Source organism: Eucyclogobius newberryi, unplaced genomic scaffold (assembly GCF_026437365.1).
Source record: "Eucyclogobius newberryi isolate DKJ021-1_F unplaced genomic scaffold, fEucNew1.0.hap1 SCAF_7, whole genome shotgun sequence".
In the NCBI taxonomy this organism is placed as follows: Eukaryota; Metazoa; Chordata; class Actinopteri; order Gobiiformes; family Gobiidae; genus Eucyclogobius; species Eucyclogobius newberryi.
In genome coordinates this window covers 11,607,734-11,627,268 of record NW_027316389.1, presented here as the reverse complement: position 1 = coordinate 11,627,268, position 19,535 = coordinate 11,607,734, and the positions used below count along the sequence as shown (strand labels likewise).

Sequence of the window (19,535 nt, the reverse complement as noted above, 5' to 3'; positions counted from 1 at the left end):
TCTGTGAAGTTTGGCGTTCTTCTAGAGATACATTTTAGGTATTTGTATATACAGTATATTTTTAGCAACTTTTTTTTTAGCAACAAAAAATGCTCAAAATAGTTACACACACATATTATTTAGTAAGCAGTTTACAATTTATCCCCTGCTTTGTCTTAAATTCCTCCAATCATCACCAATTCTGTTGATTTGGACCTGTAAAGTTACACCTAACAGTCCCATTGCTATGCAGAAATAGTCTTAGCTCGCTCTCTTGCAGAATTGAGACCAACGTAATATAAAATGTAAAATAAAAAAGTTGTTTTGAACACGAAGCTCAGTAACCAAATCTAAATAATATCTTTGTTTACTGCAAGCCCTATGCCAGAGAAGCCATCCAATACCCACCACGCTAATCTAATGTCTTTCACTATTTCACTTTGATACTACCCCCCCGGCCCCATCTCTGACTATACATTTCCAGGGACATTTTATTTAAAAGTGCACAATACTTAGTCTAAATGCCCCGGAGAGGTAATTTAGGCAGAGAAAGTGCTGACTCGGAATACATCCATCCATGACAAGATAAATGAGTTAATCTGGAATTGTTCGGTAACACATACACACATATTTAAAAGAGGACAAAATGTGCCGTCCTGTTTCCGCAAGGCTCTGTGTCAGTGCCCAGTGCTTCAGAGGAAATTCTCCAAATGCTTGGTATTTGATGAAATATCTTGATACTTCAACCCTTTGCCAAAGATAATATTAAAAGACAGAATTCATCAGATCTTTATTAACTCGAGTGATGAATTATGTGTTAGCTGGGACAGTGGAGAGCTACTCCTTGAGAACATGGCTCCGGTGTAATGTCCCTCAATAGTTTGTCCATGTTTGTGTGCGTGTGTGTGTGCGTGTGTGTTTGAGTGTGTGTGTGTGTGTGTGCGTGTGTGAGTGTGTGTGTGCGTGTGTGTGTGTGTGCGTGTGTGTTTGAGTGTGTGTGTGTGTGTGTGCGTGTGTGTGTGCGTGTGTGTGTGTGTGTGCGCGTGTGTGTTTGAGTGTGTGTGTGTGTGTTTGCGTGTGTGAGTGTGTGTGTGCGCGTGTGTGAGTGTGTGTGTGCGCGTGTGTGTGTGTGCGCGTGTGTGTTTGAGTGTGAGTGTGTGTGTGAGTGTGTGTGTGTGTGTGTGCGTGCGTGTGTGAGTGTGAGTGTGTGTGCGTGTATGTGTGTGTTTGTCTCCTCTTGTTCTGTCATATGAACCTCTCCTTCTCCTGTGGGCGTGTGTTTGTTGTTTGTTTGTGTGTGTGTGTGTCTGTGTGTGTGTCTGTGTGTCTGTGTGTGTGTGTGTGTGTGTGTGTGTGTGTGTGCGTGCGTGTGTTACAGAACCATCTGCTCCACGGTTGTTCTGTGCTTCTCGCGTGTGGCTTTGTGATGTGAAAGAAAGTTTGACAGTCGCTGCTTGACTTCATTTTGACATCATGGTTTGTTTTTACGCTGACCGATCTTCTGTGCTTATTAAAGGGGTCGTTCTGTGAGTCAGACGAATGCAACATGGAAGCTTAGTCACTCTAAACTCCACTGTGACTTTATGATTGACAGTTCTTTCTGGAGACAAGAAACGGAATAGACAAAAAAATGAAATGACTGCAGTTTACTTCTACACTTCTACATCAAAGATAAAAACGTTGTGTGGCATAAAGTTATATTTAATTTGATTCATTCATTGTTATTATAGACATGCTAAAGGGTAGATGTCTCATTGCTAAATCAAATTCCTTGGTGGAGGGCTATGCATTTGGAACGATGGCTCTTCTCAGAAATGAAACCTTTACACAATTGCAAACAAATTGTGGCTTCTGCTGCGATAGTGGCTCCTAGAATATCAGATGAGCGCTGTATACCGTTCTCGTTCCTCTCCTCTGTGGACCACCTCCTCGGGCTATGCTTCCTGTCAACACACGGCTGTCTTCAGACTAGAGAACTGACAAGACACCTGCCAGCATCCTCCCTGACGCACACATCACCGCAGCCCCTCACACAAGCTCTGTGGCTGTGCTCTCGTCCCTCTCTGTCAAAAAGAGAAGTGCAGACAAAAAACTCCCCAAACAAATCAAAAAGTGGACAAAACTAAATGTCATGCACAGAGTAGTGGAGGTAGGCAATGTCAGATGTTTTATTATCAATATTAACTTGGACTTGCGTTCATACATTCAAGGTAAGGCCGCAGTTATTTTATTACTTGGTTTACGGATTTTTAGATGAAATATATTGCACAGGCGGACGGAATATAAATGTAATTTCAATTTCAAAAGATGTTTTCTTCCGAGTTTGCCCAAAACGCACCACGGGAGGAGGGGGGGGAGACGCGGCGTGCAGGTGAGTGTAACTGTAGATTTAGTGTGTTTTAGACAGACAGAACTGACGCTTAAGTGTGCACCCTCCCCCACCCACCCAGTCACGGCAAAACGCGCAGAAGAAAATGTGGTAAACTGGTTTAAAATGTGTATTTGCGATATAAAAGCGCGCAGCAGACAGAGAGACGGGCGCGCGCGCTCTCCCCGGGGCCGCGCCCAGGGACAGACCCGCTCCGTCACAGACCGCTTTTTACATTTAATCTAATGCTATTTTGCTTTGTCGGCGGTACTTTATAAAAAAAAAAATATAATAATTTATTTTATTTATATTGTATAAATCAATAATCTAAGTGCGGCGGATCCTTAAACCAAGTAATAAAGCAACTAAGGCCTAAGCTACTATAAGTGCATTGTGGTGTTGTTGTTACACCCTTTTTTGAACAACATATTGTCACTTTCCTCAGCATAGGCCTACAGTATTATCCTTGGCATGTCTTCCATACTGAATAACAAGGAGAACAAGTCCAGAAGGAAAAGCCTTGTTAGCTAAGACGAATCCCTCCACAAATATCCGCAGTGTATCATAAAAGCAGATATGAAATAAATGAGAATGATATGGCTTTTATGTATTGAGAAAGGCATTTTCTTGAAAGAGAATTGTATAAAAGTGACAACCCAGGTCCCAAGTTGTTTTCCTGGTTAAATAAAGGTTAATAAAAAAAATACATTACTTTTTTTTACTTATCTGGATGATTCCTCTAATACGTTTCTAAATCTGAGTGAAAAACAAGGAATTTACTTTAAATGTTTGAAATAAATTTGAGCTTTACTTTTCCCATAATTCGACTGGTCTCGTCAAAGTAACAAAGGTTTTAAAAAAAAGTAATCTGGACGTGTCACGACTGAGACCAAATGTAAACTGAACAGATAAAAAACTATAGAGGGGGAAAAGGGAGATTAAATCCCATATTTTCACAGCTGCTATCACCTAAGCCAACTGGCAACCATAAAGCTTAAACTTGGAAAGAAAATAAAGCTTTGATTAATAGAAACAAAGTGCAAAAAGAAAATTGGAATCTCAACCAAAGCACAATTTGTTTTAGAGTTAGTAATTAACAGTGATGCCAAATGATAAAATAGTTTGTGGGGCTAAACATGATGAAATTATTGTGAACTCACTCTGACCTTTTCTTAATTAAGACTATTTCAAGATCATTCGACCCTATGTAATTACTGGAAGCGGTTATTGAACTGCCAACCTTTGGGTCACTGGTCAAACTGAGATACTGCGGCTTTCTTATTTATTTTTATTTGCCTGACAATTGGGTACAAATTGTGTAGAAAGAGTGTAGAAAAGCACTATTTACAAAAGATTTTGCTTGCTCAGTACATTTTTGTGATTGAAAGTCATTAAGAGATTATGGAAGTTTGTTTTTCTTTCAAAATATGTTGATTTAACTCTTAAACTGCGGAATACTGTTTGAGCAATACAATACGTTGATTGATAGCTGTGCCAAATACTTCCTGCATCTATTGTCACCAGAAACAGCAGAGAATCTTCATGGAGGCTGCATCTTTCTAATGGCGTTGGGAAACTCTTTGCCTTGTTTACTGACTCTTCAAGTGATTCATCTTCTTTCAAACTATAAATGGGCCTTGTTACAGCAGATAAAAAAGGCTCATCGTTGTTTTGTTTTTTGTTTGGGGGGGGATTTGTTTTTAGTATCAACTGAGTGAGCACGTCTCAGCGGTTTGGCGTTTGTTCTTTTCCACACTGGAGATGCGCTCTGAGTGTAATAAACCCAGACCTGCGCTGACAGATAAGACACACAATATCCGCCCCGCGGTCACCTGAGCGCCTCTGGCCTCTCTTCCCTCACCCCTCCCTGTGGTTTGGTCCCTTGGTTTATGCAGTTTTGTCCCACCTGAGCACTTTTATACAAGGTCAAAATTTGATTGCACAAGGTTTGATTGCACAATACATAATTCTGCTACGAGAGGGAAAGGGATATTATATGTATCCATCTACATGCTATTAAGAGTCAACAATAGGCTTAGGAGTCAGAGTTAAGGACGTATGTTGTCTCAAAATAATTTTACTCAAGCAGTGAAAAATGTGTGGAAGAAAGGAATATGAATCATTTCAAATAGGGCTGTAACTATTATTATAGTGGTTGACTAATCAGATATTACTTTTTGATTAATCGACTAGTCAAACATTTATTTCTACTGAACATTGAGAGTTTTTTTCATACATTATTAACCAAAATATGAATTTGAAATATGGCGACTGAAGGCATCTAGCAAGAGGATATTTACAGTTTTGTTTTTTTTTGTTTTTTGACATTTGACACTTTTTGCTTGTGTTTTACAGTCTGTATCTTGTTGCATCCTTTATTGCTAAGTTAGAATAAAGAGTCTGCAAGTGAATATAATCAAACAAAAACTGTCACTGTTGTCACTGTAGACTTGCTCATAGCTAAATAAGTTACCATCAAATATACTTTTTAGCAACTTTTTAAGAGTATTGCTGCTCCAAAATTGTATTACTCATAAGTCAGAAGTAAAGGCGACTGTGAATATTACTGCTTCCTGTGTTCACAGTTCATAACTAGAACCATTACCAGTAACTTTGGTTTGTTCAAATGTTCGATTATCACAAAACGGCAATGTATACGTGTCCCTTCGTTCTTATTTGCTTTTTTTCTATTTGACAAACTGCGAAGAATTGATGCATTTTTACCCGTAACTGTTTATATTTCACGCCACAGTCTCTCATCATTTTATACAAATTGCACTTCTATTTATTGCCACAGAATCTTTAAACAATACAACAAGGACGAACACAGAAGAGCCACATTTTCTGCACATCTTTTTAGGTGAGATGGCCAACCCGGTAACAGCCGTTCAATCTTCTATAAACGCACGGGCGCAATCATCGCACCGTGAGATAGAAGTATGGGAGCTGCAACACGGCAATGGATCAGAGAGATAAGGAAATGGAAAGCGGACTGCATAAACATAATATTGTGAATGAGAAGAGGATCACGAGTGGCAGTGGAAGAAGGAGATTGAAATTGAGCAGGAGACGGACGCAAGTGCATGTTGCATTGGGGGCGAGAAAGATTTGGATATGTGCCGAGTGTTGGTGATGAGGGCCATTGTGTCTGATGTGGAAGAAGTCGAGGGGGAAATGACATATAAAACCTCCGCAAAGCGATCTTTTTTGTCCAATTGCGTGAGAACAGAGGGTTCTCCTGGACACGTTCGCTCTTCGACTCTGACACACGCGGCCATCATAGAGATTTGTGAGCGCTGAGGAGCGATCGTAAACTCAGATGACAGCCGCTCTCATTCTGTCACAAAATAAGTTCTTCATTTCTAACAAAAGGAAGGAGAGTAGGGGGTTTCTGCACTGTATTTCTAGTCCCTAGTTGATTCACGGCGTAGGAACTAGGGACTGGGCCCACACTTTGGGGACTTTTTGCTCAGGGGAAGCTGGTACGGCCCAGGATCCTTTTTGATGAGTTAATGTTGTAGCTGTACCTTTATTGGGAAATATGTTTAATTCATTTTCAGACGTTTTAGAGCCACAAAAGAAATAACCTGGACACAGTAGTTCAAAAAATACAGTCTTTAATTAGTAAGTAGTCATTAAACTGTGATTATGTGTATGTTAAATTGTCAGTTGAATTGCTTATTAGATCTTTTTGTGCGTCACAGTTTTAGTGAGTGGTGCACAGTTTATAGTCATTGTTGCAGTGTGAATGTGAGAAAGGGGGAAAGGGGGGCTGAGTGCTTCCTCTGATTTGATAGAGACTTGGGGTTTATAGGGACTTAATACGGTTATGTGCAAAAACGTCTAGTATGATGAAAATTACTTCAAAATACGTCATAATACAAAAAAAAATACAAGTTCCCAAATGGTTCTCAAACTTTTCACACCAAGTACCCCTAATATTTGACCTTCTGACTACAGTTTATTCTAGGTCTAAACCAGGTCTAAAATAGGTCCACACAAATAGTGTAGTAGTTTTGAACAAGGACAACATTTGAATTAAATTGACTAAAAGCTCTGAGTTTGAGAAACTCTTCTACACGGTCAGCCTGAAGCATAATGCAAAACTAAAACAAACACCAACTGAAGTAACCAACTATTTTTAATTATGGCTGCATCGCAAAAGTGATATTGGGATATTAGCTAATGCAATAATTGATAACACAACAAAACAAGTATATTGCAATAACACCAGGTTCTCCATCTGCAAAGCACTGTGTTTTAAATGAAAATGATAGAAAAGGGCTGATTCAATTTAAAATTTGGTGCTACATTTTGAAGCCTTGCAGGGCCCTTTACCAGTGATCTGACCCGACCCTCTCGCACTCTTTGGATCAGGAACTGCTGATGGGTCACTCGGTTCCGGACCAGAGGAGACCGATCCTTCGAGAACTCTGGGAACAATCTTCCACTCTCCCTGAGTTCACTAGACTCTGTTGATACTTTAAAAAGCCAAATCAAAACCTTTCTATTTGGTCAAGCATTTTAATTATAGCAGTTTTATTGCTATTGTGGGTTTTTTCTGGATTAATTTTTTTGCTGTGAAGCTCTTTCTGACATCCTTGTCTGTGAAAGGGGCTAAAAAATACAATTGCAGGTTTCATCTATGAGTTTTCTCTTGATTATCTTTCATTAAGTCAAGTTTTTGTCTTGACACAGTTTGACTTGCAAATAAGGCATGTCATTTTTTCTTTTAATACAACTGAAAAAAGGATTAACATCCATATTAAGATAATAGTAATATAGTTGCATAATCTCCTATAGGTGAACTAGACATAAGTCATTACTACTAGTCATTAACTATGTAATGCTTTCAAATAAATAATCTTGTGAATTCAACTTAATAAAACTGTGTGTTTTTTGTGTGGATTTATATTCCACAGTTTTGTTCTTAACTCCTGAAAATGACTTGGCGTTTCACTCAGTTTAATCTTATAGCATATTGTTTTCTATGTGCTCATGAAACCAGACATTTTCTTCATGATGTAATGCAGTTGTTTACGTGTTATCTTCCAATTATTGCCCTGATATTAAAATAAATGGACTATTCGGCAGTGGCCATAAGGGGACATAAATCTTTAGAATACTCCAGGCTTCAGTGCAAACTCACACAACTATAAAGTAAAGAATATAAAGGATTTATGTTTGGCTGTTACATTAGCACAATTTAATGCACAATACTAAAAGAACGTCTTTGATTCTTGAAACCATTCATAGTTCACCTTATCATAAATGCAACACAAAGCTAACTGAGGCAGTTTGAAGCATTCATTGCACACGCTTCGGCCCATTCGACCTTCACATCGCATCATCGTGTCAGTCTTTTATGCTTACTCTTTCATAGCTTCAATTACAACACATTCCGGCGTGAACCTTGTTTTGAACACTGATAATATGTGAAAAATATTTCCTGGTGTTGTCTGACGCTATGCATATGAAGTTAATTTTGTAGAATTTTAATTATGCAAGTCTGCTGTTCTAATAAGCAAATATAAATGAGTAGAATGCTATTGTGTTTTATGAGCTGAAATAGCACCATCCATATGTTTACGAGATCCTCCAACATCTGGTCTGGTCTACCCTGCGGCAAGGTTACAAATATTAGTTAGCCCAGGCAATATTTTTGTATCGGTCTTTGCTAATTTCATTGCATTCATTCCTTCTGGGCATTTTTACCCCCCTCCGCCCCTGGAAGTTCACCGCTTTTCATCGCATTTGTCCCCCCCTGGGCAATTTATCACATTTCATCACACTCCTCCCCTCTGGGAATTTCATTGCATTTGTCCCCTTGGGTATTTCATTGAAATTGTCCCACCTGGGCTTTTCATCCCATTCGTCCCCCCTGGGCATTGCATTGCACGTTCATCTCCTCTGGGGCATTACATTGCATTCGGTCTAATAAGGTATTTCATTGCATTCTTCCCCTCTGGGCATTTAGTTGCATCCTTCCCCTCTAGGCATTTCATTGCAATTGTCACCTAAGGCATTTCATTGCATTTGTCACCTCTGGGCATTTCATCACATTCATCCCCCTTGGGCATTTCATCACATTTGTCCCCCCCTGGGCATTTCATCACATTTGTCCCCCCCTGGGCATTTCATCGCATTCTTCCTCCCTGGGAAGTTCATAGCATTTTTCCTTCCTGTGAAATTCATCGCATTTCATCGCATTTGTCCCCCCCTTGGGCATTTCATCACATTTGTCCCCCCCTTGGGCATTTCATCACATTTGTCCCCCCCCTGGGCATTTCATCGCATTCTTCCTCCCTGGGAAGTTCATAGCATTTTTCCTTCCTGTGAAATTCATCGCATTTCATCGCATTTGTCCCCCCCTTGGGCATTTCATCACATTTGTCCCCCCCTTGGGCATTTCATCACATTTGTCCCCCCCCTTGGGCATTTCATCACATTTGTCCCCCCTGGGCTTTTCATCGCATTCATCCCTCCTGGGTAATTCATGGCATCTGTCCCCCATTTTCAAGGTGGTCTGAGGAAGACAATATACAATGAAATGTCCCCCCCTGGGAATTTCATGTTTTTTTTTTTTTTTTTTTTTTTATGGCATTTCATCCCCACTGGGCATTGTACATCCTGGGCATTTCATCGCATTTGTCCCCTCTGGGCATAACATTGCATCCATCATCCCTGGGCATTTCATCACATTATCCCCACTGGGCATGTCACAGAATTCCTCCTCCCCGGGAAATTTATTGCAATTCATTGCATTAATTTCCCCTGCGCAATTCATCGCATTCCACTACGTTCTTCCACATCTTGGATTTGTACCCTCTGGGAATTTAATTGCATCTGTTCCCCCAGGGCATGTTCTCTCCGGGCATTTGGTGGTATCTAATGGCATTCATCCTCCCGTGGACATTTAATCAGTTTCGTACCCCTTAGAAATTTACTCTCATCTGTTCCCCCATTGTCCCAATAGGCAATTAATCGCATTTGTCCCCCTTAACTAAGTCTGAATCATTATTAGGCTGTTAAAAAATTGTGTTTGTTTGTAAAATTGTAGCTTTAGCCCGTTAGCTTCATACAGCCTGAAGACTTCCCAGACTGCACAAACGGTCATTGTAAAAATGTGAGTGCAGTTTCTGATCACTGCTGACAATGCACACCACATTAGACAAACAAACACTTGTCTAAAAGTCGCATCAAGTGGTCTATTTGCGCTAACGTTAGCAGCGTGGCTAATGTTGGCCTCTGGCTAATGCTAACACAAGCTTTGACGGTTACATCCCCAGGAGCAGTATATATCCCGCTTTGATTCATAAATCAAAAACAACAAAACGTTCTATGTTCAAAGTTAAAGACAAAACTTATTGGCGCAGAACCCACCCAGGCATTGACTGACAGTGTGAGCAGCCAATCAGCTTTCAGAAGACAACTCTTCAAGCCTCCTGATTGCTTCTTATACATTTTACATGAAATAGTTTTCTAAAACGTTTATCGAAGACGAAATACATTTCTATACATTTATGTAATTTCATTTCTGTAAATAGCATTTAAGTTGTATGTATTTTTATCAGGCTTGGGAAGACAACAACAAATTGAGGTCACAATACAGCTGTAGAAAAGGGCACATCATTTTGCTTATTGGTGATATTAGTTGCATCCATGTTCTACAACTTGATGATGTCCCTAATATCAGAACACTGGGGGAGATTTCCTGTTTTTGAAAAAAATATCATTCAATCCCTGAACCTTCTCATTATTTGTTTAGGGTTGGCTTTATGCACTCTTGTTTTATTAAGATCATATTTTGAAGTAATTTTAACTGACAACAAATCGCATCTTTTGGGTTGAATAATGGCACTTGTTTCTGAGGCTATTGTGAACAAATTATTTATCTTTTATGTTGACAGAGAAATGTGTGCCAGTTTTTGTTTATTGTATGTAGGCACAGTAATTACAGAGATATGAACCATAAACCACATCAACACATCAGCAATTTGACAGTTAAACAGCAAATTCTATCACAGATTTTTGACTTGTCTCCAGCCTGTAAAACATTTTGAAGTCACGTGAACGCAGCCTATTATGACAATAGCTGAATTCTCACTTGCGTTTTAGTCCGGGGCCGCCCCTGATCAGTTTGCTCCAACTTGTTCCCACAAGTGAAATTGCCGGATTAGAGCCGCTCCACTCGCCCCGGCCGAGAAGTGAGATCGCCCCCGGTTTCGCTCCGGAGCGAGTGGGACCAGCCAGGAGCGAGACCGGTAATAGAATGTCCGTGTTGAGTCTACTGCTGCGAGTTGCTCTGCATGTGCACGGGAACTCTCACCCGTGCCTCCTGCTTGTGTAGACGTCTTTACAGAATACTACAAGTAATCCACAGTTAGCAATACAGACAGGAGACATGAGTGTCTTTCAAAGTTCAGTAGCCATGCTGTTCAGCCGCTCTGTTTCAGAGAGAGAAGAGTAACAGGAGGCTCGGCCTTTATTATTCAAACAGCACGTAACATTACGCACAACAATATAGTGCCAACATATGTAGTGGTAAACATCGCTCTCTAACAGTCCGAGTGAAATTGCCGAATCGGCCCCAGCCTCGCTCCTGAGTGTGAACGCACAGTCAATTGATCCGGTCTAAAGATGGCCGCCGACTGAGCCGGATCAGTTTAGTCCGGACTAAACTGGTCAAGTGGGCAGGGCCGGCCCAAGCCTTCAGGGGGCCCTAAGCGAAAACATTTTTGGGGGCCCCTCACCACGTCATCAGAATCAGTTTTATTGCCATTGTCAGTGAACAATTCACATATGTGAACTTTCTTCAACGCTAACAAAGCGCACCAAAACTCCAGGGCATCCGTTTGCCAGTTAGTTTATTCTCAGCACCTCACAAGCTCAAATATTGATAACTTAAATCCCACAATGCAACTTGGTATTCCGCTGACATCACCTCTACTCCCTGAACAAATAACACACATGCCAGATATGTTTTTGGACGTATTTGTGGGCGTTAAGGGTCTACAGCCACATTAGCAGTTTAAATTAATGAACAGGGGGGGTCTGGGGGCCCTCCCCCAGAGATTTTCAGACCTTTTTTGGGTCTTCTGGTGCATTTTAATGTGGTCCAGCCGGCTAAAGTAAGAGTAAATGTTGAGGTTGTAATGCTGTAAAATGATGATGTGATGAAACTGTGCCAGGAGAAAATGACTAAAGCCAGTTATTAATACATTAGTGTACTTAATTACTCAATACAATATTGGCTATGAAAAATAATTATGATCAAATTGATTCATTTTAACTGAAAATGTAAAAGTAATAGTTATCCTTACTAATTTATCTTTTACAGCTCCCAACTGTTCCTTCTTGCTAAAGTGACAAAACAAGTTATATTAAATTAAACAAATAGCATAAGCATTGCTTGATTAACAATTAACACTGATAAAACAGTGCAAACATATTATTCCCAGAGAATGAACAGAACGAGAAGTGAAGGTCCAAACCTAGTTATAGTGAAGAGACTGCGTTTCTGCAGCTTTGCCACTTTTGTATGAAAATATATAGTGTTATTCTATAACAGACGTAATCATAATATGTCTGGTTATTTTTCACTATCAATTTATTATAATTTATAACAAATAGTTTAATGATGCTTTTTAAATAAATTGAAATGTTTTATTGCTCTATTAAAAGTGAATTAGAATATAAATGTTTGTTCTGATCCGAACATCACACACTGGACATGAAACAATGCTGCGATGTGATTGGCTGATGGACCTTACGTGCATAAACCTTTACGTTCCTCTTATTGCACGTTAAGAAGTCAAAGTAAAACAGACATCACGAGTCACGATTGATCTCACACATGGTGATGTGAGAGAGAGGGACGCAAACTCAAACCAGCTCATCTCTGACTGAGGCTGCTCAGGGGCCCGGGACAGGGGCCCGGGACAGGGGCCGCACACTGTTCACTCCAAAGTCTCACGTCAGAGGTTCTGGACGAGACGGCGCTCGTCCGGACCGGATCCCCGCCTCTTAGTGACCCGGGCCATAGAGGCCCCTCCCCGGCCTCACCTGCAGCTCACACTCCCGGGCTGGTGTAAATGTTAAGCTTATTATCTTTCATTCAGACACATATTATTGTGCGCGGAGCAGAGCTCTCGTCGCCTCCAGCCTGAGCGAACTAACGTGACAGAATCGTGTTGTTTCAAACAGCAGCATTAACCGTCTCTTTGTAAGAGAAGTTCAATACCTGGAGAGTGTTGTTGAGTTTGCAGTTTCTTTACATCGTCAAGAAGTTTCTTCTTTCGTTTTTCGGCGTGGGGGGATATATTCCTCTGGACATGAGGACCACGCAGGGACCACGTTATGTTGTGTTTATGTTTTGCTCTCGTTCTGCTCGCGCACAATGAAGTTGACCAATCAGCGCAGGTTTGGTGTCTTGGTTGCCAGATTGTCATTACAAATAAATGCGGTTTGTGTGTTATGTTACCGCTGTGTGCGCTGCCGCGCCAGCAGCGCTACTACACTAGTGGCGCACGCTGCGCTTGCACTTCTCATAAGACGGGTTGCCAGTTTGGGGGCCCTATTAACGCCTCGGGGCCCTACGCGGTTGCATAGTTCGCTTATAGGCTGGGCCGGCCCTGCAAGTGGGAACACAACTAATGAAACCAGCATCGTGGTAAATGTCATATTGTTTGTTGAATATTAATATTGTACAAATAATGTTTTATTTGTCTGACAAAAAAGTGTAAAATCCAAAGAAAAGCCAGTGAAATTGAATTCCAAACTCTGAATAGCTCCCTCTGCCCTAAGCGCAGCTAGAGAAGTGTCATCATTCTTCAATTCAAGCACAGACTGTGAAGGACTTGTTTGAACAAAATCATTTTTAGTTTGAAAATAAAAACGCTAAATCTATTTCTACATGAATTTCCATCTGTGACAACAAAATAGTCCTACATGGTATAATAGTTTTGTAAATAAAATAAGATTAGTGAGGGTTGAACTGCTCTATGCATTCTCTTTGTATTTTGCCACTATTCAGATAAAAATAGACAATATAGACCAAGTCGTGTTTGATTTATTGTTTGTGTTTCAGCATGTACACACCTACAGTGGATTTAGCTTCAGTATGTCAGAGAGTGCTGATGCAAATGTGTAGCTTGTGTAGCCCACAGGCAAAAACTGTCATCTCTGTGATTTATTTACTGAATCCTCCCTCAAATGTTTCAGTACACATTTAGAACGTCTTTACAATATTCATAATAGCGGTTGTTTAATTCAAATGTATTCACTGCACACCATTATTTATAGATATACTTTATCATTCCTTTTTAGACATCGCTTTTTTCCTGAGTATGCCTTTGTTTACATCCAGTCTCTAGGTATTTTCAATAGGCAGCGCGCACGTTTTCTAGTTTGCACATTTTCACCAAGGCAGCCAGGAACCCCCTCCGACGCGCTAATGGTGAGATCCCCACGCTGCACTGCCAAAACATTCATCTTGTTTTTTTTCTGAATGACCTCCTCGCTGCAATCACTGGTTCTACAAGCCCTCAGAGAAATGTCAATCACAGAAAGACAGAGGAGTGAGCTGACAATTAACATTAGAGCGCTACATGAGCTAACTGTCAGCACTGGCAGCGATCGGCAGCCCTCAACTGGATTGGTCTGATGAAAGCAAGGCAGCCCGCGAGGCATGCTGCAAGTTCTGCAAACATGGAACATGAAGTCAATTTGAAGAAAATGTACCAAATATATAAGTGTGTTGGATTTGAGTCGATGCCTTAAGTGAAATAAGGAAACCAAAAAATCATTGTATAGGCCTATATTATGCTAAATTGACTTTTTGGAGCATTGTCTTCATCAAATACATGCCTGGATTTGTGGGTTGCTTCATTTGTTTCAGTATTTCGAACGCCGTTTCTATTCATATCCCTCTTCAGAGTGGAAAATATAGATATACCTGCAAGTAAACTTTTCTTTGCTGAAATGGTAACTTGGGAGTTGAGCAACTTTGACTCCAGATTCCTTTGTTTTAGCTTGATGTAAACTGCTTTATTCTTCTTTTTGTATACATCTACTAAAGTCCTGTTTCTCCAAGCCAAAGGATTCCTTCAACGAGTCAAAGCTTTTCATTTGGCTTTCTTTTACAATCTAGTTAAACACTTTTTACCTTTTGATATCCAGACCATTAATCTTAGGTCGATGCTGTTAAACTTAAACTGGTTGGCTTATGATAAACGTTTTGTACCTAACATCTTTGTTTGGTCTGTATCTTTTGATTAGCTCTTTCCAGGTCGTAAGAACAGATTTTACCAAGGATTTTAAAATTCTTCCATATGATTAGGTTGATGCTGTTAGGTACAAAACGTTTATCATAAGCCAACCAGTTTAAGTTTGACATCTTTGTTTGGTCTGTATCTTTTGTTTTGCTCTTTCCAGGTCGTAAGCACAGATTTTCCAAGGATTTTCAAATTCTTCCATATGACCCAGCCGTCTTCTGTCAGGAAAACCTGTACAGGAACCTCCACACCACCACCACCACATTACAACTCAATTTTTTTTTTCCATTAAGCTTCATACTCTGGGTTACATCAACCTTTCAGTTTCAACTCCTGAATTTGTGTAGCGGGGAATATCCTCTCTTAAATCGCTTACATCTTATAAACTCCTGGGATGTCCTCCTCCCACCACGAGTAATCTTCTTCTTTATGTTTCTTATGTCTTCTCTAAGGCTCTGTAGGAACGCTCTTCTCCGTACTTGCTGTTTGGCATAAGCACATTTATTCAGGAGCCCGTCGCCAGGCACAGAGCTAATAAACCAGTCTAATTCAGAGAGCGGCCTATTGGTAGTGACACCGAATAGTAACTCCTTCCTCTCCATTAGCTCTGCCAGGAAACAAGACAGTAATGCCCTTTGTCACCAAGAAATATACAGACAGAACAAAGAACCATTCACTGTCGCTATCCTTTCAGCCGGCTAATGGATTTTTACATTGCGCGCATTGATTGTTGCCAGACTTGGGGGGTCCATATATATAATAATGAAGGAGATATAGATTGAGGCAAAACACCACCGTTTATTTTATGCATAGCTTTCAAATTAAATGTGTCGTCACTAAATAGGGAATGGATTGAGATTTTTAGGACACTCAAAAACCAACAGTAAATTATACAGGAAAGCAAGGCAAGGCAAGGCAAGGCAAGTTTATTTGTAGAGCACATTTCATACACAAGGCAATTCAAAGTGCTTCACAGCAGGAAAAATGCATTCAAATCACAAAGAAATTACAGAAATACAATAAAATTAACTAAATTAAAAATTATCAATCCAACTGATTTTCTAAACTAATAAAATCACAAACAAAAGAGAAGAGTGCAAAGAAAAAATCCTTTTAGTCATATGCTCAGCTAAACAAAACAGTTTTTAGCTTAGATTTGAACATTGTCAGAGTAGAAGCCTGTCTCACATCTTCAGGAAGACTGTTCCAGATTTTAGCTGCATAAAACTGAAACGCAGATTCCCCATGTTTTGTCCTGACTCTGGGCACCAGCAGGAGGCCGGTCCCTGAGGTCCTCAGAGTCCGAGATGGTTCATATGGCACTAACATATCCAAGATGTACTTTGGTGCTAGGCCATGTAGAGACTTGTACACAAGCAGAGCTGCTTTAAAGTCTATTCTCTGAGCCACAGGGAGCCAGTGCAGAGACCTGAGAACAGGACTAATGTGATCATACTTCCTGGTTCTAGTCAGGACCCGAGCAGCAGCGTTCTGGATGTACTGCAGCTGTTTTACAGCTCGTTTGGAGAGACCAGTGAGCAGGCCGTTACAGTAGTCTAATCTACTGGAGACAAACGCGTGGATAAGTCTCTCTAAATCTGGTTTTGACACTATATTTTTGATTTTGGCAATGTTTTTTAGATGGTAAAAAGCTGCTGATGTTATTGATTTGACGTGGCTATTAAAGTTCAAGTCTGAGTCCATTATTACCCCCAGATTTCTAATTTGGTTTGTAGGTTTTAGAGCGAGACTCTGGAGGTGACCGCTAACACTTTCTCTTTGTTTCTGTGGGCCAAAAACGATTATTTCAGTCTTGTCTGAGTTCAGCTGGAGAAAGTTGTTTTGCATCCACAAACTGATCTGTTGGATGCAGTGACAGAGTGAATCTACTGGTCCATAGTCACCTGCCGATAGTGAAACATAGATCTGAGTGTCGTCTGCATAATTGTGATAGGACACATTTTCACTGCGTATCAACTGACCCAACGGCAGCATGTAGAGGTTGAACAGAAGGGGACCCAGGACTGACCCTTGGGGCACTCCACAGGTCAGGGTCATGTGGTCTGAGACACAGCTACCAATTTCAACAAAGTACTTCCTGTCTTCCAGATAGGACCTTAACCAGTTTAGGGCAGTGCCAGTGATGCCCACCCAGTCCTCTAGTCTCTGTAAGAGGATCCCATGATCGACAGTGTCAAAAGCAGCACTCAGATCTAACAGAATTAAGACTGAGGCTTTGCCAGTGTCAGTGTTCAGGCGGATGTCATTTGTCACCTTGACAAGAGCAGTCTCAGTGCTGTGATGAGGTCTAAAACCTGACTGAAAAACATCAAATGAGTTGTTTATTAAGAGGAAATCTGTGAGCTGTTGGTAAACAACCTTTTCAAGGACTTTGCCCCAAAATGGCAGATTAGAGATGGGCCGGTAATGACTCAGTACTGCGGCATCAAGACTGCTCTTCTTTAGGAGAGGCTTTATGACCGCAGTTTTCAAAGACATTGGGAATGTTCCAGATTGAAGCGACATGTTAACTATGTGAGTGAGTGGTGCTAACAAACTGTTCAGCACAGACTTTAGAAATTTGGTGGGTAACACATCAAGGCAGCATGTAGATGAACTCAGACTGGTGATGATCTCATGGACAGTTTTGTCAGTTACTGGTGCAAAGTGAGTCAGCTCTAAGTGTCTTGGTGGTTTTAGGGTAATTTTTTGCATTGTGGGATTTATAGCATTTGTAATGCCCTGAACTTTGTCATTAAAGAATAATGCAAACTCATTACACTTGGATGTGGAAATGAGTTCTAACGGCAGCTGAGCTGGAGGGTTTGTTAATCTGTTTACTGTGGCAAACAGGACACGCGAGTTGTTACTGCAGCTTCCAATTATTTCAGAAAAATATCTTTCCCTAGTTCTACATAAGATTAGGTTGTACATATTCAGCTTTTCTTTGTAAATCTCTTTTTGAACCTGGAGCTTTGACTTGCGCCATTTCCGTTCGGCCCTGCGGCACTCCCTTTTCTGTGCCCTGACCGAATCATCATTTCTCCACGGCGCCTTCTGCTTATTTTTAACCATTTTAGCCTTTATAGGGGCGATGGTGTCCAGAACATTCAAAACACTAGATGTAACAGAGTTCAACAAATCATTTACATTAGAACATGAGACATTTTCAAAGTTTATCATTTCCATAAACAGTGCACCTGTGCCATCACTTATGTGTCTCCTCTGAACAACTGCAGGACCAACCGGAGGTTTGGGAGAAACAGACAGGTCAAAGAAGACACAGAAATGATCAGACAGAGCAACATCGATCACATTAACATTTGAAATATTTACCCCCTTTGTAATTATGAGATCTAGAGTGTGTCCTTTGCTGTGGGTGGGGCCTCTCACATGCTGAGTAAGACTGAAGGTTTCAAGGACAGCATCAAGCTCTTTAGCGTTTCTGTCACAAATATTAGCAGAGCAAAACAACCTAAATTCAGATTTTTCTGCACTATATTATATTATCATGAAACATTTTGTTCAAACAACAATAGAAGAATGATGAATATCCATGTCGCTGTTTAGATTTGTTTTTGTTAATTATTAACAATTAATCATTATTCAGGTCAAAATATTAGTTTAGAACTAAATACTAGTAATTTTTCCTATTTAATTACAAAATCAAGTCATTTCAAATTAGTCTTTACTCCAAAGAAGACGTTTAAATTTAACATTGAATATAAATTCCTTTTAATGTGGTTGTTTTTATCTCCCAAACTACTCTAATACACTACACTAATTTACTAATTTTCACGGGAGAAAAAAAAAACTTTTTTTTTTTCTTTCTTTTTTCCCCTAAATGATCACGTTCCCACAAGATAATCATCCTTATCTCGTGGGGACGTGATCATTTAAAATGAAATAGTAAATGTAATAAAATGTGATAATTAAAAAAATATATATATTATGTGTAATATTTTATTATTTTATTTTTTTAATCACGTGATCATTTATGTATGGCAGGTGACTTCTTGGTGGCGCTCTTTAATAGTATATACAGGAAGTGTGTGAAAAAGCATAAAAGATACCAGAATGCAGAATGCTGATGAGCTACGATCGTCGTAGCTCATCAGCATAAAATAATGTTTGATTTTGGCCACACTTGCTTTGGATGGTAATATTTTGAGCAAAAGACATTTGATGAGAATATTAAGATAAGATAAGATAATCCTTTATTGTTCCACATGGGGAAATTTCATTGATGCAACGCAGGTAGATACATAGGTAGATACAGAGGAAAAGAACAGATCACTTATAGGAAGTCTGAAAAACACTCTCAATAGAAGATCTTTTATAAACAAAAACTCCTATAGACAAAAACGATCTCCGGGTAAGACGACGGTTCTTCGCAGTTTCATGAGGTAGGGCGCCGGCCGGGGGGCGCGGGGCGGCCGGGGGTGCTCGGAGCCAGGGCACATCGCGACGACACGACGAAAACACTCAATAATCCAGCCGAACAAAGTCAAAACAAGTTAAATTAAAGCGATTCCAGCGTGTGTCCCTATCGTACAAGTAAAGTAGAAAAAATATTTACCAAATACAAAAGATAAAGCACAACAAGTGTGAAAAAAGTGTGAGAAAAGAGCGGAGCGTTACACCAGGCTGCCAGCTGTACCGGCGCCTTTGTGACGAATTATTATTATTATTACAAACGCATGGACTCTTATCGTCGTCAGTATGCCAACTTCGAGCTTGTTGTTATCCCTTTTTTTAATTATCACGTTCCCACGAGATAATTATCACATTCCCGAATGTGATAATTTCGAAGTCACTTGCAGGGCTCCGTACAGATCATAAGTAAAATAAAATAGAATAAAAAGCTGCATTCAGAAAGTTGGATTTCATCAAGCTGGTCACATATTTGACCA

At 40.2% G+C, this 19,535-nt stretch overlaps 1 protein-coding gene across 1 annotated transcript in view; it reads left to right on the top strand.

Moving 5' to 3' along the window:
• The window catches only part of ldlrad3 (low density lipoprotein receptor class A domain containing 3), a 116,005-nt gene that overhangs the window by 57,392 nt on the left and 39,078 nt on the right, over positions 1 to 19,535 (top strand). The gene's annotated exons all lie outside the window — the stretch shown is intronic.